We start from the raw sequence: 16757 nt of genomic DNA, 5'->3' as shown, positions 1-16757 counted from the left end.
ACGCTATTTAAGCTGAGGCCCTGGCATTTGTGAATTGTAACCGCGTAGGACATCGATATCGGGAATTGCTCTCGATACACAAATGCGTTATCCATAACTTGAAACTTGACGTTTACTCGCTGTAGGTGATGGGTAATGCCACAATCAAAGTTAATTGTCACTGAGTCTACGTCATCAGAATTGTCTGTATTAAACCTCAACCCCGTTACTGTTCCAATGGCGGAGTTAACTAGCCCCACAGTGACGTCAATGTTTCTAAGCAACATAACTTTAGCACCAACCTTAATAGGAATAATTTTCTCCATACCAGCCGTTCTGCTGCAGTCAGAGTTGTAAGAGGACAGTATCTTTTTAACTTTGTTTTGTTGACGAGGTAGACAGTCAACTGAGTCTTTTGCAACCAAGTTGCAAACAAGGACCACTTACAAACAAGGACTGTTGCAAATGTTGCAACAGGACCACTTATTCTATTGACCATTTCATCATTTATTATGGAGCATTGGTAACCAGTTGAACAAAGACACACAGAATTGTTGGGTAAAGCAGACAAGTAATCTCCTAATAGAGAAAGGTTTTCACAAGCAGTTTTTCCATTAAGATGTATTTTCTTGCTTTCAATTAGACGGATGTCCTCAACGGTCATATTGCCTACTCTGACTTTGCTTAACACATCAGCAAACTTAGAATCTTGAGCTTGTCGCATGTTTGTAGTAAGTTCATCATAAGAGAACTGTTCAGACCAGATGTTAACACAAGACAGAGAGCCAACAAAAGAACTAAGTTTGCTACTGTCAAGTTCAATGAATGTCGAGAAATGAATGAAGGGGAGTCTTCGTGTACTGGTGGAAGTTGTAAAAGGTCTCCAAAGAGCAGTATATGTTTTTTACCAAACCAGCCGTTACTTTGGTCTGAGGTGTTGAATATTTCACACAATCTGAGATTTATGTACATCAATGTTAGATTGGAGACCATGGACACTTCGTCTATTATGAAGAGCACCACATCTTTCAGGTTGGATCTCAACATTTTTAAAACATCATCAGTAAGAGCTTTGTACTTTGGAGTTTTTCCATGCTCAACTGGCAGCTGAAACACTTTGTAGATCGTAGAACCATTGATGTTGTAAGCACTTAGTCCTGTGGGAGCTGATATTGATGTAGAGGCTTGAAGACATTTTTTAGTCCAAGAGCTGATAGTTTTTATGAGAAAACTCTTACCAGTACCTCCCACACCACTTACAAAATGTCTGAGAAATTTATCTGTCCCATCAGAGTTTGCAACAACTCGTTTGACATAATCAAACACTCTCTTTTGGTCGTCATTGAGTTTTTGGTATTTTTTCTCAAACGGCTCGTCATTCGGCGACCAATTGCTGTCCCTGACAGGCTGGGATGCGGGGACAGGTTCATTAAAGGGCTGAAAGGCTATATTGGATGGATCAGCAACCTCTCCTTCTTCTGCATTGATCTCTTCAACTCGGTTTTGAATTTTGTCTCTTGCATTCTCCGATGCCGCAATAATGTCTTTTAAACGTTTGTCATAGTTGAAGGCTTGAGTGAGAAGTGTCCGCTTGGCCATAAAAGCATCTGTGTATGTTTCATGAGACTCTTTCAGCTCATCAGTAGATCTCCAACAAAGAAACATAAGAAGTAATGCATGGTAGTATTTTTCAGGATCCTGAGTGGGGCTGTACTTATAGTGATTCAGTAAGCATGGTCTGACTCTTTTAGTGAGGAATTTGCCTGAATTCAACTTATGCACTTCACGGTCGCCTTTAGGTGGTTGAGCAGCTATATCGTACCATCTCACAAAGTCGTATAAGTTCATATCTTCTAGTTCGTCTGGTCTAGTTAGGTAGTGGTCATCAACCCACGACTCGTAGAATATGTTCGATATCTTTTACTGTTGTAACAAAGTAATAACTGCTGCTTCTACTGTTCTGTTAATAACAGCATGTACAAATTCTTTGAACCAATGGGCCATCTTTGATTTGATATTTGTTCATCATTGGCTGTTGTCCAACCTGAAGATGTCTTTATGGTACAAGTGTAATGCCCTCGTGATATTGCATCTCCGTGATGAAAAATTGCTGCTGTAGGTCTATATGTTTTATTACCTATAGTCACTTGAGCACTTGGGACTCTACTATGTTTGTTGCGGTTATCTTTTGTAGGTTGTTGTCAAAGATTAAAAATTGTAAGATAACACAGCGGTTTGACTTTGTAACGTGTACCTTGCCCAGGCTCGATCCTCGTTGGCCGCATTCATCATTACTGCACACATAATCTAACAAGGGCTCCCAGTTGTTTATCGTAAGGCTTAAAAGATTTTTTAGCGTTACCTTACCAGCCACCACGGGGATTCTGATTATATTGTCTGTCTCTTCTTGCCCTGTGAATGTGTAATGACAGTGCTGGCATTTTGTGGTTTTCACCGTGCTGTATGAGATGGCTTCTATAATGCCCTTGTTTGTCTCCAATAAGTCCAGCAAGAACAAAGCACAGTCTTGCTGCTCTGTCAGGGTATATGTATTGTTGTTAGGGAGATTTCTTATAACCACTGTATCTAAAACAACCTCCGAGGGAGAAACTTCGTAATCATGAAGATGTTGTTTTAACTCAGGACAAATTAGTTCAGAGTTCTTTATTATCTCTCTGATGTACGGAACAGAATACAGTATCTGAACTGCAACATTCGCATAACAAGACACACGATCATTGTTCTCAAACCCTCTTAATGCTAAAGTTGACTGAACTCTCGATCTTCCGGTAGTCTTTGCAGAGGGTACCGGTTTTGTACTCTCATCCTGCACTTTTTCGACATTTTTGGTCTGGCACCACTTCCTGTCTCTCACATAAGGAGCCGAAGAGGAGTCACAACTTGTGTTGTAAAGTGGAAGGTCAGACCTGTACTTCTGCCTTAGTCTGTTGTATTCGAGAATGGCGGATTTCTGAGGCTTCACATCTCTTGGGTTAAAGTTAATAAGATGAAGCCCTTCTAATGAAGTCACTCGTGACAAGGCAACATATGATTGGCCACATGTAAATATGGACTCCCCAATATCAATTATTACGCTATTTAAGCTGAGGCCCTGGCATTTGTGAATTGTAACCGCGTAGGACATCGATATCGGGAATTGCTCTCGATACACAAATGCGTTATCCATAACTTGAAACTTGACGTTTACTCGCTGTAGGTGATGGGTAATGCCACAATCAAAGTTAATTGTCACTGAGTCTACGTCATCAGAATTGTCTGTATTAAACCTCAACCCCGTTACTGTTCCAATGGCGGAGTTAACTAGCCCCACAGTGACGTCAATGTTTCTAAGCAACATAACTTTAGCACCAACCTTAATAGGAATAATTTTCTCCATACCAGCCGTTCTGCTGCAGTCAGAGTTGTAAGAGGACAGTATCTTTTTAACTTTGTTTTGTTGACGAGGTAGACAGTCAACTGAGTCTTTTGCAACCAAGTTAACGACAGGACCACTTATTCTATTGACCATTTCATCATTTATTATGGAGCATTGGTAACCAGTTGAACAAAGACACACAGAATTGTTGGGTAAAGCAGACAAGTAATCTCCTAATAGAGAAAGGTTTTCACAAGCAGTTTTTCCATTAAGATGTATTTTCTTGCTTTCAATTAGACGGATGTCCTCAACGGTCATATTGCCTACTCTGACTTTGCTTAACACATCAGCAAACTTAGAATCTTGAGCTTGTCGCATGTTTGTAGTAAGTTCATCATAAGAGAACTGTTCAGACCAGATGTTAACACAAGACAGAGAGCCAACAAAAGAACTAAGTTTGCTACTGTCAAGTTCAATGAATGTCGAGAAATGAATGAAGGGGAGTCTTCGTGTACTGGTGGAAGTTGTAAAAGGTCTCCAAAGAGCAGTATATGTTTTTTACCAAACCAGCCGTTACTTTGGTCTGAGGTGTTGAATATTTCACACAATCTGAGATTTATGTACATCAATGTTAGATTGGAGACCATGGACACTTCGTCTATTATGAAGAGCACCACATCTTTCAGGTTGGATCTCAACATTTTTAAAACATCATCAGTAAGAGCTTTGTACTTTGGAGTTTTTCCATGCTCAACTGGCAGCTGAAACACTTTGTAGATCGTAGAACCATTGATGTTGTAAGCACTTAGTCCTGTGGGAGCTGATATTGATGTAGAGGCTTGAAGACATTTTTTAGTCCAAGAGCTGATAGTTTTTATGAGAAAACTCTTACCAGTACCTCCCACACCACTTACAAAATGTCTGAGAAATTTATCTGTCCCATCAGAGTTTGCAACAACTCGTTTGACATAATCAAACACTCTCTTTTGGTCGTCATTGAGTTTTTGGTATTTTTTCTCAAACGGCTCGTCATTCGGCGACCAATTGCTGTCCCTGACAGGCTGGGATGCGGGGACAGGTTCATTAAAGGGCTGAAAGGCTATATTGGATGGATCAGCAACCTCTCCTTCTTCTGCATTGATCTCTTCAACTCGGTTTTGAATTTTGTCTCTTGCATTCTCCGATGCCGCAATAATGTCTTTTAAACGTTTGTCATAGTTGAAGGCTTGAGTGAGAAGTGTCCGCTTGGCCATAAAAGCATCTGTGTATGTTTCATGAGACTCTTTCAGCTCATCAGTAGATCTCCAACAAAGAAACATAAGAAGTAATGCATGGTAGTATTTTTCAGGATCCTGAGTGGGGCTGTACTTATAGTGATTCAGTAAGCATGGTCTGACTCTTTTAGTGAGGAATTTGCCTGAATTCAACTTATGCACTTCACGGTCGCCTTTAGGTGGTTGAGCAGCTATATCGTACCATCTCACAAAGTCGTATAAGTTCATATCTTCTAGTTCGTCTGGTCTAGTTGGGTAGTGGTCATCAACCCACGACTCGTAGAATATGTTCGTTGAACTTGGGTCCATACTTCGTATCTTGTCGATTTTTTGTAGTCTTTTGCGTCTGGTCATGCCTACATCCAACCATCTTATTGTTGTCTCCGGGTCCGTGCCGTACAATGGAATGCCCAACAGTGTGTCACTAGCTTCTAAAGAACCACACTCACGGTTGTTTAAAGCTCTAAGGCCAACGTTAAACAGTCTACTAGCTAATGATTTTGTAGAATTAATCTCTGTAAAAACTTGGCCAGCATGACTTTGTTCACTTTTGGTAGTGTACTTTGTGACATACCAATGTAGGATAGAAGTGCTTTCGCCTACATACTGGATGTCCACGTTTCCATTCCAAGCTAGCAACACGGCCGGGTTGTAGTCATTGACAAAGCTCTCGCTTGGTGTTCTGGGTAGGTCATAAAGACGTGACTTAGACTTGAGAGCTTTTCTGCCAGCTACAGACTCGACAACGTCACGCAGAACAAGATTCCCTGTGATTGGCCGGGGGAACCCGAAACGACAAGCCTTACGAAACCCGGTTTTGGTTTTCTTTGTCCGCATACAGTACGAGTTGTGGTGATGCATTTGGTAACTTGTAACTCTGTTGTTGAGAGTAGGTGAAACGGATGCATTTGGAACCTTGCAAGTAATGTACTTAAGGATAAAGTCGGCTACTTCTGCGTTGCTGGACGTCCCCATTACAGGAGCATTTTCTACCCACAGAAGAAGATGGAAATGTTGGAGACCTCTGCTTTGGTATTCTCGCCTGTAGAAGTAGTGACTTACTTTTCCTAAAGGAGCAGCATCAGAGACAATAAAATCCAACATTGCCTTGAACTTTATATGGATAAACCGTGACGCACTGATAGGATCCATAGCCACAAGTTCACTAGTTTGTTTTTTTTCTGCGCCTGGAACACTCCGGTTAACTTCCCTAATGAACAATGCCATGTCATCCCAGTTCCAATCGCTTGGGCTTATGGTTAAAAACCATGTAGCTGGTCCATAATGCTGAGCCATGCAATTGACATCATTTCTAGGCTGTATCCAGTACTGGCTAGTGTTCCTGAGTTTGGAGAATACTGATGTCAGGTTCCCCTCTAATTCTCCCGATGCAAGGTTGTTCAAACAGTCTCTAGCACTAAGAGAGCCACTGAATCCAGTGACGTTGAGCTTGTGGAATACTCCTTGTCTTAACTGCCGAAGGTTTGCATCGTGCAGCAAATAAAAAAGGTACTGCTGATTCAGTCTGAACTGAGAATGCTTTGAAAGCAACCGACATTTGATAAATTCAGCAGAAGAGAGTTTAGTTTCTCTGGAATGAAACTGGCCAAATTTACCTTCGGGATACAAATCAGGGAAACAAAGCACGTCAATCTCTTTGTTTTCATGACTAATCGGAGGTTCATTCACTTTCAGCATCTTATAGAGCTCGGTGTCATCACTATAAGATTTTGACTCATGAAGAGCGTGGATTGTATAGTGAGACTCTTCTGAATCCCATTCCTCGTGAGTTACCTGAGTTAATATAGCACGTCTATGTAGTATTTCCTGAGGTGGCAGTTCGTTTTGATGGGTAGATTGAAACAAATTTGTGTCATCATTAAGGTTGAAGAGTCCTTCTGGATCTGTAGGTAGTACGATGCTACCATAATGAGCGTTGTTTTTCTTTAAGAAAATTAAGGCTGCGTGTACCTTATCCACACTAACCAACATTTGCCAAACTTTCTTTGCTTTGGTCGGTACCCCTCTGACCAAAACGTACAGCTCGTGGTTTGGATTCAGAGGGTCACTTGGTTTGGGCAATTTTTGCAGGGTTTCTTGAAGGGGTAGTGGCAAATGAAAACTTCTTCCAACGACTTTAGAAATTTGTTGCTGAGCTCGACTTGTTCTTTTCCCAACTGTGTTCATTTTTGTAACAACCTGAAATGCTTTGGCTCTCTGAATTAAAACTTTTTCATAACTGTTAAGGCAAGTTAGCTCTTTCGGCTGCGCACAAACATAGAGATCGTTAAGAATGCAAGTAGGAGGCATCTGACCTTTCCTTAGTTTTTCGAGGCAGCCCCGACAAATCCATCCTGTTTTGCACTCTTCTTTCTTTATGTCTTTTATTCTTTTCCATATGTGTCCTACAATTTGATTTTTTAGGTTTTTCAAAAGGCTTACTTGCTGCTTACTAAACAACTTATCGCATGAGACACAGGGAAACACTGGGGTTTCAGAAGAACGCTTCTCCAATGCCTCAAATGCTTTTTGATATTTTTCGAACAACTGAGACTCAGATTCAGGGACCTTGCTTTCACTTGTGTCATCTGTAAGAAAGGCTTTTGTTTGCTCTTTAAATTCCCTTTCTATCGAAAACAACACGTTCACCTGCACGTTAAGAATACCATTTTTAATTAGCATAATCTTCTTAGTTATTTTCAACAGTCGGTAAATTTTGGAGACAAGACTACGAATTGCAGGAAAGTGAGGATAGATTGTTCTCAGAAAAGGAAGTTTCGAAACACATGCTCCTGAGTAACAGTCCAAAGAGTGAGGATGAACACCTACACGAGATGATACACCACTTTGACATGAGTGCTCTCCCATGCTGACAATAAGCTTAGAACCTTTAGTGAGAGAGCTGGCAACTATTTCATTGTAAAGAGATTTAAGTTGCTCTAAGTGGTCAGGCTCAATGAAGCACATATCTGAGTTGCATTTCCACTGTTTCTTTGGAGAACTATGAGCTGTGCTGGGCTCATTACCAACAGTTATTTGTTTACCAGGAAACACTCTATACGTAAACTCCCACAAATAAGGCTCCGACGTGGAAACATGAAGACTGTGCCCACACAACGCCTCAACATTGTCTTCAAACGTGCTTGTTGCAGATAGCTTAGCAAGAGACTCTTTAGCACGATTTTGCAGGCTAACAAATAGCTTAAGGAAATTGTTTTTGTAATTTTTATAAGCATGCAACACCCATTTCAAGAGCTCTTTAGCCCTTAGCAACCTTTTGGTATAACCTTGCTCAAGTATTTTCTTTGCTATAAGTCTGGCTATTTTCTCACAATTTATTTTCCCCAAGAAAATATGTGAAGCTGCAACAGTTTTTTTAATTTTCCTTTTTGCATTTTGTAATGATTTTCTTTTCCCATCAGATCTATTTCTAAAAAAAAAGCGTCTGCTTTGATAGGCTGCACACTTTCGCACCCTTTCGTGAAAAACCTTAAGTTTATATCGCAAGCGAAAGTGGCCAGGGTGTTTTGCACAAAGTACTTTGTAACGTCTCCTGCGATTAGATTGTTTCATTTCTTGTTTTGCACCGTAGTTTAAACGTTGTTTAGCTTTATAATATTCTGGATCAGTAGAGTATTTCTGACGCACTCTAGCCTTGTGTGGCTCAGGATCAGTAGAATACTGCTGACGCTTCCTAGTCTTGTGTGGCTCAGGATCAGTAGAATACTGCTGACGCTTCCTAGCCTTGTGTGGCTCAGGATCAGTAGAATACTGCTGACGCACTCTAGTCTTGTGTGGCTCAGGATCAGTAGAATACTGCTGACGCTTCCTAGCCTTGTGTGGCTCAGGATTAGCAGAATATTGCTGCCGCAACCTAGCTCTGTGAGGTTCAGGATTAGCACTGTACTGCACACTTTTTCTTAACCTCTCAGTTTCAATATTAGCTAGATAACGTTTTCTGGCTTTGGATTTTTCTCCTTTAACATGTTCAAGGTACCAAGCTTTAGAAGTAGAACTCTTATTAGTGGATTGTATGCTAGCTTCTTCTGTTTTTCTTTTTTTTATAGCAGGGGCGTTTTCTAAATACCATTCTTGTTTTCTTTTTCTTGCCAGTCTTTCTTTAGAAGGCATACTGATGTTAGATTAGAAAGAAAGTAAATGCAATTAAAACATGGACGTGGTATCTTACCAAATGATCCTAAGAAATGTTCTCAATCATCTCAATGTTCTTGAACTAGATCTCTTCACTAAACATAAACAATGCTGCTCTTTTTGTAAAAATAAACAAGACATCAAATTTTTTTTATTTACAGCTGGTAATTAAAAATGGTTATAAATAGTTTGGGTGAAATATATAGACCACGGCACAACTACATCTCATTTCATTTCAATAATATTGTTTGTGTAGAACTAAATTCTACATTTTTTGGTCTTATCTGCTATAAACCAATTAAAAACTTTTTGACACACCTACCAAAATTACTATTTAACAAAAATTGCTACGTTGGAAGTTTTTGAAAACATGTGTTAAACGTATAGTCAACAGGGTGGTTGTTTCTATTTATGATTTTGTCAAGAATATGTTTATTTTAAACTAAACACACACTTTGAAACTGTATAATCTAGTCATCATCCATTAATATAGGTTCTGTGTCTGGGGCTGTAAATTCAGCAATGTTCATCTTGAACAACATAAAATGCGTTGGTGTTACATAAGTGTTCTGATAATTAAACCCGTATATCTAAAGACTAGTGTAAATTGAGCCCTTATTATAGAAGTAAAAATGTAATCAAACAGTTTAGGTTTGTTGGAAATAGCATAAGGCAAAACGAATATTGAAAAACTAATTAATCCTATATTTACATTTTAATTGCTGGTTTAACATACGTAAAGTGACTTTCCCGATTCTTTTATTTGTTTTAGTGTATCAAAACATAAAACAAACCTTAGTACTAGTACTAAGTTTCAAGTTACTAGGTTTCATATGTTTTGATAAGTAGTATTAAACTGTTAAAAATGACGAACTGCTGTACCAGTGTACCATCGGTACACTGCATTTTTCAATGGAAAGTATCGGGGAATATCACTGCTCTAAGTAATTTTATATAGTAAGTAGTTCAAATCATTCGGTATACCTGAAAAAATACTTTATGAAAGTTTTAAAATAATTTTTCAGCTGTTCCTATGAATTTCTCTAACATTTAAATTAATTGAGATTTAATCGCAGCTGGTCCTTCTTTTGTTTTGATTTTAATCCCATGTTATTTAAATGGGCCAAAATCGTACTTTGAGGGCTTGCCAAGGGTTTATGGTTCAACTCACCGACTTGAGACCCTCAAAAGGCACATCTACACGTTAAGGGCTTTCAAACAACATAAAGAACATTAAAATTGAGCCAGTGGTTTGGGCTGTAGGTCCGTCAACATTCAAGGAGAAGGAGAAGGAGGAGAAGGAGAACACGGAAAATTTGTGAATTTTCAAACTAGTTTTTCTTGGCTCAAACACAACAGTTTTTTAAATTCTTTTTTTTATTTTGTTGAGGATGAGTGCCCCTATCCAATAGATGAACAATTATTTTAATAGCTTTTGTTTCTTCAGAGCTATAGACGAGTGAAAAAGCCACTTTGTCACGTCAAGTATATATACACTGCAGCAGCTGTGTACCGCTGGGGGACTTGGCGGGGCGGAACGCTGCCGCGTTCCTTAATCTGCTTTGATTGTGGAATTTGTTAACACTTTCTATATTGTGAAGGCAGCTTTTACATGTTTATTTGTATTTCATAAATATTTTATAATGCATGGGACAACTGTTTCAGGAAAAGTTGCCGCAATATTGTTGAAAGAACCATATCTGGCACAGCAACTATTCAATAAAGTTGTAAATTTAGCAGTCAAATCAATGAAAATTCAAGATAACGTGAATGTTGGCCTAGCTCAGATAAATATAGAAGTCACAATTCCCCTGATAAAAGATATCATGCTGTTTTCAAAAAGATGCTCTCCTACATCATCTGGGTTATTTGTTTTCCGAGGAGTCCTAGTGTCCTGCACAAAACCAACAAAGTACTGGTGCGTCAATAAAATAGTTCGGGGTTAAATATTTTACAACTCATTTCAATCTTATGTCCAATAATACCAAAGTCATCATAAAGATTAAATTGACCTTATAAGTTATTTGTAATTTAAATTATAGAAGTTTTATATTATGGTTTTTAAATAAATTTAATCTAAAAATTATTTAATTACTCCTCTACCATCTACAAATAAAATCAATACTGATTTTATTAACTTATTTAAAGTTAATCTTTAAGATTGGTAGTAAAATTGCAATTTTGTAGAATAAAGCCATATTTTTTGCAGTCGAAGTGCAGTGTACCAATGTCCACTAAAGAGCTGTTCAGGTCATACTGGAGAAAGAGTATTCGGAGAAAAGTCTGCCGGCAGCATCTGCTGCTATTGCGGCTGTAGCAAAGAGGAATACTTACGAGCCAGAGAGAACGGAGATCAAGTCTTAGCTGTATTTGTAAATTTAGATGCCTTCCAGGTGAACTTTCACCGAAATGAAGGAATCACAGTTTCACTAAAAGGTAACTAAGGTTCGGTCAAGTTTTGTCTGTAAAAGTACTTGCTAATTTTAAATTTTTACTTTCAAATTTCTGCTGGACACTAACCGTTTTACCTCTGTAAAATAAATCAGAAATGCACCGGCCATAATCTCGATTTATGCACTTATAGCTGTTCGAATCTGCTTAAACTAGATTTTCTTGTCACTATTTGAACATTTGTGACCAACTTGAACTGACTGATGAAAGGACTGGTGGAACCTGGATTATAAATTAATTCAGTACCTATTTAAATAATTTGTATATTTGTACTTTTCACTTCAGTCTTTGGTTTATTTATACTTGGACTTAGAATTTTTCATTTATAATTATTTACTTATCATTTCAGAACTATTAAGTGTACAAAGTGTTAGCACTTTGTGTTCAATATTATATACCCCTGCTGCAGCAAACCTGCAGACTAAGCAAATTTCCATTTGCCTGATTAGATTTACACTTAAATGTCTCCTTAAAAATATCACATTTATTCCCTATTTAAATAGAATTAGTTTAATAAGTACTTAGATTTGCTGCAACAGGGAGGGTAAAAGTATATTTTTTTGTAAAATGTTAATAGTTTAGTAAGAAATAAAATTTATTTTCCAAATTTGATCAAAATATGTTCATAAACAAGCAAACTACAACGGTTTACTTATTCTCCATAAGAATAACATGAGAATATTAAATTTACCATTTTTTGGAATTTTCTGCATAACTATTAGGTGCATAATATCGCTTTAATATACTAAATTATTTGTTTTTTAAGCTCTACAAAATTGTTTGGAAAGAAATTGCAAAACTTAGTGCAAATGTTTTTTTTCGTGTGCGAAACTAAGTGTGAGGTATCGTTGGCTCAGTGGCGGATCCAGAGGGGGGGCAAAGGGGGCGACGGCCCCCCCCTCGGGCATACATATATATATATTTTACTGCATCTAGGTAATACAGTATACACATTGAGTAAAATAATTTGTCACACTAACTTTAGACAAAGAAATTATATAAAACTGCCATTTTCGAGACTTAGTTTACACAAATGTTTTGGGCACCCTCCCTTGTGACTGTTTCTAGATCTACCACTGTGTTGGCTAGGGGTCCACTTGTCCTCCTATGAATATTACACACGTTCCTAGTTAGTGATCAGTCTTGTTTAGTGAATGGCAAGCTACATTTGTATTGCAATTGAATACAATGTAAACAATTATTTTTATTTAGGAGTTTTAATTATGAAAAACTGTGTATCTTTCAAACAACACTCGACTTAATTCCAATTATAAAAAAATATTAAAATTTTAAGATTACAAAGTAATATATATATTCCTTTGTTATTGTTTTGTTGATTGGTTTTTGGTGTTTACAATATTTGAAATACAGTTTTTGAGATATTTGTAAAACAAATTTTTCTTGTGGGTTAGGTTAAGTTTTTTGTCATACTTCAGAAAAACCGACTGTTTTCAATACTGCAACACTGTACTATATATATAGCGTTGGGGGCTAGAGCAGTTCATATTCTCCATTGTGGACTTAAGAGAATCTAGGTAAAGCCGACATCAGCAGTTCATTATTATAGCTATAAAAAGTTGTCTGCTAGTTTCAACAAAGTAATACTATCCTATTATTACTAACATATTTTGTTTGTTTTTATCATCGTGTTATATTTCAATAGAAACATAGCCCTTTAAATATCGACATTTAATTTGCAATGTAAGAGGATTCAAGTAACAAAATATGTAGGCCTATTTATTATTGTGTTGGAGGAGTGATACATATTGCATCTTTAATGTCGTTCACAAATGATCAGTGAAAAACTTCTCGATTAGCATCGTACGTGTTATTGAATTAACTGAAAAAAATTAAAAGATATACGTCTAATAACACTTTTAACAATATATTTACACTTACTACTGTCGACTCACAAGACGGTAAATACAGTGGTGGTGATAAGAACCCACAAATTTTTTCACCAGGCCCCTCTCTCCCAATAATCTTTAAAAATATTATCCTGGGTTTCCACATAAGCTTGCACTTGGGATCAGCAAAGCATCTCCCGACGCACCGAGGCGTCATCATCGTCTTCCATGATCGCGGAAAAATCCTGAATATCTTCATAGGATCTGAATATTAGCATCGTCCTCAGTGACTGTAATAAAAATCATGAATACTTCCTGCAGTCAGAAACATTATCTACCGTGATTGCAACCAAACTCAGGACATCTTCTGTGTGGTCATGTAGACGACATCATCATCTCCTGCGATCACGGCCAAATCCCTAATATCTCCCGCGGTGACGGAAACATAATCTTTTTCTGCAATCAGGTAAAATTCAAAATACCTCCGGCAAAAAAAAAACGTCGGCTTCTGCAGTAGCGTCAAAATCTTAAACATCTCGCACGGTCACTGAAACATTAGTATTGTCTTCCACTATCGCTGCAAAATATTGAACATCTCCTTTGGCCGCAGAGACATCGTCATCATAGTCACCCGAGGGGGAATGTTCTCATCGACATCCGCGATCGTGGTGAAAGTGTGAATCATTCATTCGCTTGGGTGTGATCCTCGCAGACACGTTCTACGGTTGCAATGTTATCGCAATCGTAAAAGCTCTGCTTGAGCTCGATTTTGTAACTCTCTCAAGCGACAGCAGTGCTAGATCTCTCAAGGTTTTAACAAATTTATATCATAAATACTAACAGTAATACTCATATAAATTTTGTTTTGATAGGGGGGCCCATATGGCAGGGCCTGTCACTGGTCACGGGTCTGGGTCCAGGTAAGATTTCCTGAAAATGCCGGTCCAGGCTCACAGGCCCCCCCCCCCCAGCTTATGAGCCTCCCCACCCCATGCCCGCTATCACTGCCTACTATTATTTCACAATAAATTACATTTAGGTCTACATATTAAAGTTGATATATTTTAGCAATCAGACCATATCTCAATCTTCAGACCGTATCTCAGTGTCTTTAGAGGCAGTCTGAATATAGCACCATAGAGTGCCAAAATATATTAAATACTAATTATACTATTATGTAATTTATAATTTATTGTCAATTGAAAATTGACATAGTTGTGTTTAGGCTTAAAAATCAACAAAACATCCGGAAAGACTGTGAAGAGGAAATGAAGGTTTATAGTCAATGGTACTATATGTGTGTGTGTATGGTGATGTTTGATATTTGACAGAGGGAGGTGGTTTCTGCTGGAGCAATTTCTGCTCCACGGCTCTTCAAACCTGGCTACGCCACTGAATCTAGAATTTTTGTTTCATCAAACCATATAATTTGTGATTTTACTTGTGTTTGTTTCAGATAATCTGATTAAGGACTTAACCCTTGGAGTATGCTATAATGTGACCGTAAGTCACAAATGTTCCCGGTTCATTGCCTGGGGAATAGAAAGAACAATTTCTGAAGCTCAGTGGCGATTTGATCATAATCTACCTGCTGTGGGAATTCCACAGACTATCAGAGCTCTGGAGAAATATTTGATGTAAGCTTAATTTACATTTTTTTGTCATGCTTGAATGATTTGTAGTATTACTTAAGCAATAATTGAACCATATTATGTGAAATTCTATCTTAAGGGTTATAAGTGGTTACTGGTTATAACTGAAATATAAATTTGCTTGGAATGAACTTTACAATTCAAATAACATAAAATTAAGGATTACCTCTAAATTATAAAACACTCAGTCAAATTCTTTGTTGGACAACTTCATGGACATAACTTGGACAACTAGCTGTCACAAGTTCTTTTTTGATGATGATTGTCTGGTCTAATGAAACCTCCTTAAATGAGTCGGCCACATACTAAGCCTATACAACATTTAATTCAGCTTGCCAATGCAAAAGTTTGTTCAAAGAATGTGAGCTAGTTAGGCCTAGTTTGCCCGGGCTAGGGGTACAAGAGGTTTTAAGTTTGTTGGGGGTGTAAGCAATAGAACAAATTATCTCCAAAGGAAATCTCCCCACTATCTGTTTTCACTCTTAACTGCCTGGTTCCTACCTGTTGATATAACTCCTGTTCTTGATTTTGATAATGTACTTGATCGTGGCTTTGTCTTTCTTTGCCAGTTTATTTTGTCCAATCCTGTGAGACACATAGTTATCAGTTGGCTTGTTATTATTGATATGTTTTTGCATTTAGTTTTGTATTACTGTATTTATTAGGGATGGTTGGGTCTCAAAAATTATGGGAAACATGATGGAAAATATATTTTTAGATTTTCAGACCGAATTGCACTTAATCTGGTATTTTCTCGGAACTGGGTCTGTGCCAAGGTTCGATCTCTCAGCAATTTTGCTGCAATTATGAGTGACGATGTCAATTGTCTCTTCCAAAAGATAATCACGATTTCGCAGTGAATGTGTGTTTCAGTAATCTCAGAAAACATTTACCAACTCGCCATGTTTAATGAGCTGTTCTATAAAAAATCATGCCGCTTACCACAACCAACATTTTGAAGGCTGCTACACCCTTAAAGCCCTTCACAAAGTAAACCCACATCAAAACCCTTATATGCAACCAACTGGTCTTGAGAAATTCTGAATTGCTCACCATTTGGTACTTAAAACAAAGTTCCCCTCTGGTTTAAATTTAAGATAGTAAAAAAGTGATTCAACTCAGCTAAATTTAAATTTTCTTTTAGGCTTATTATGGATATTTATAGGCATGCACTGTGGATGCGATACTCCCTGGTGTGGATTAACGTCCGCACGGGTGAGCACTACGACTATCCGCAGTACTATCCTGATAATTAGACCAATTCGTATATACCAAGGAAAAAAAGTGGTTCGGATTCCACTATAAACTGTAGGTCCCTTAGTTGCCATTAGCTATATGGGCTATTAATTAACAGCTGTGTCTAAGGAATGTCGGCCTTAGTCACTAACAAGACTACAAGATTGTGCCACTCATCCTACACTCATCTCCATTCATAATTGGCTTAAAATACTTACTTGGTATGGTCGCCATTTCAAAGAAAAGTATTTAAGTATTAAAAAGTAGGCTATTCTTATTTTTCTTTGATCTGTACTCAATCATATGTTCTCAAAATTCAACTACTTGTAAACTGTTCATATTTATTTGTTTTGTTCATTTTTACATTTTTCATCAATTTCTCTCTGCTTGAAAACTTTTGTATTAAACAAAAATTCACACATGTTTCATTTTTCATCATTCTTTCAAGAAATCCTCAAGAACAATATACAAGTCATTTGGCATTTTCATCAAGAAATATATATACATATATACACACACACATATATACAAATTTGAACAAATAGTGTTTTTGGCCTCTGAGGACCAATTTTTTATATTTATCAAAATAAAAAACTAAATCGGTCCCGGGCCTAGGTCTTACCATGTGACCTACGGTAATAGCTACGTCCCTATAGGGAAATTCGCTAAAAAAAGCTCAATCAATTTGATCGTTTATCAAAAATTTGCCATTTTTAAATGTTACGAGTGCGTGTGTCAAATTTCTATGGCTCTAGGGGGTAATTTTATTGGATGATTCATATCAAAGGAG

The 16757-nt window shown here is 37.6% G+C and overlaps 1 protein-coding gene across 3 annotated transcripts in view; it reads left to right on the top strand.

Moving 5' to 3' along the window:
* Positions 1-16757, top strand: part of LOC128990520 (uncharacterized) — a 38191-nt gene that overhangs the window by 6477 nt on the left and 14957 nt on the right. The window contains exons 1-3 of one of the 3 annotated variants that reach the window (XM_054412914.1): positions 10591-10699; positions 10991-11217; positions 14536-14716. The gene's annotated coding sequence lies outside the window, so the exon portion shown is untranslated. Of the gene's footprint in view, positions 1-10590; positions 10700-10990; positions 11218-14535; positions 14717-16757 lie in introns of those variants that run through there. The other 2 variants (XR_008490535.1, XM_054412915.1) reach the window with 2 other exon arrangements.

This window comes from Macrosteles quadrilineatus, unplaced genomic scaffold (assembly GCF_028750875.1).
Source record: "Macrosteles quadrilineatus isolate MER2022 unplaced genomic scaffold, UCM_ALF_1.0 Scaffold_3__2_contigs__length_128488019, whole genome shotgun sequence".
In the NCBI taxonomy this organism is placed as follows: Eukaryota; Metazoa; Arthropoda; class Insecta; order Hemiptera; family Cicadellidae; genus Macrosteles; species Macrosteles quadrilineatus.
Note: the sequence above shows the minus strand (reverse complement) of the source record. Positions and strands in the feature narration are given on the sequence as shown.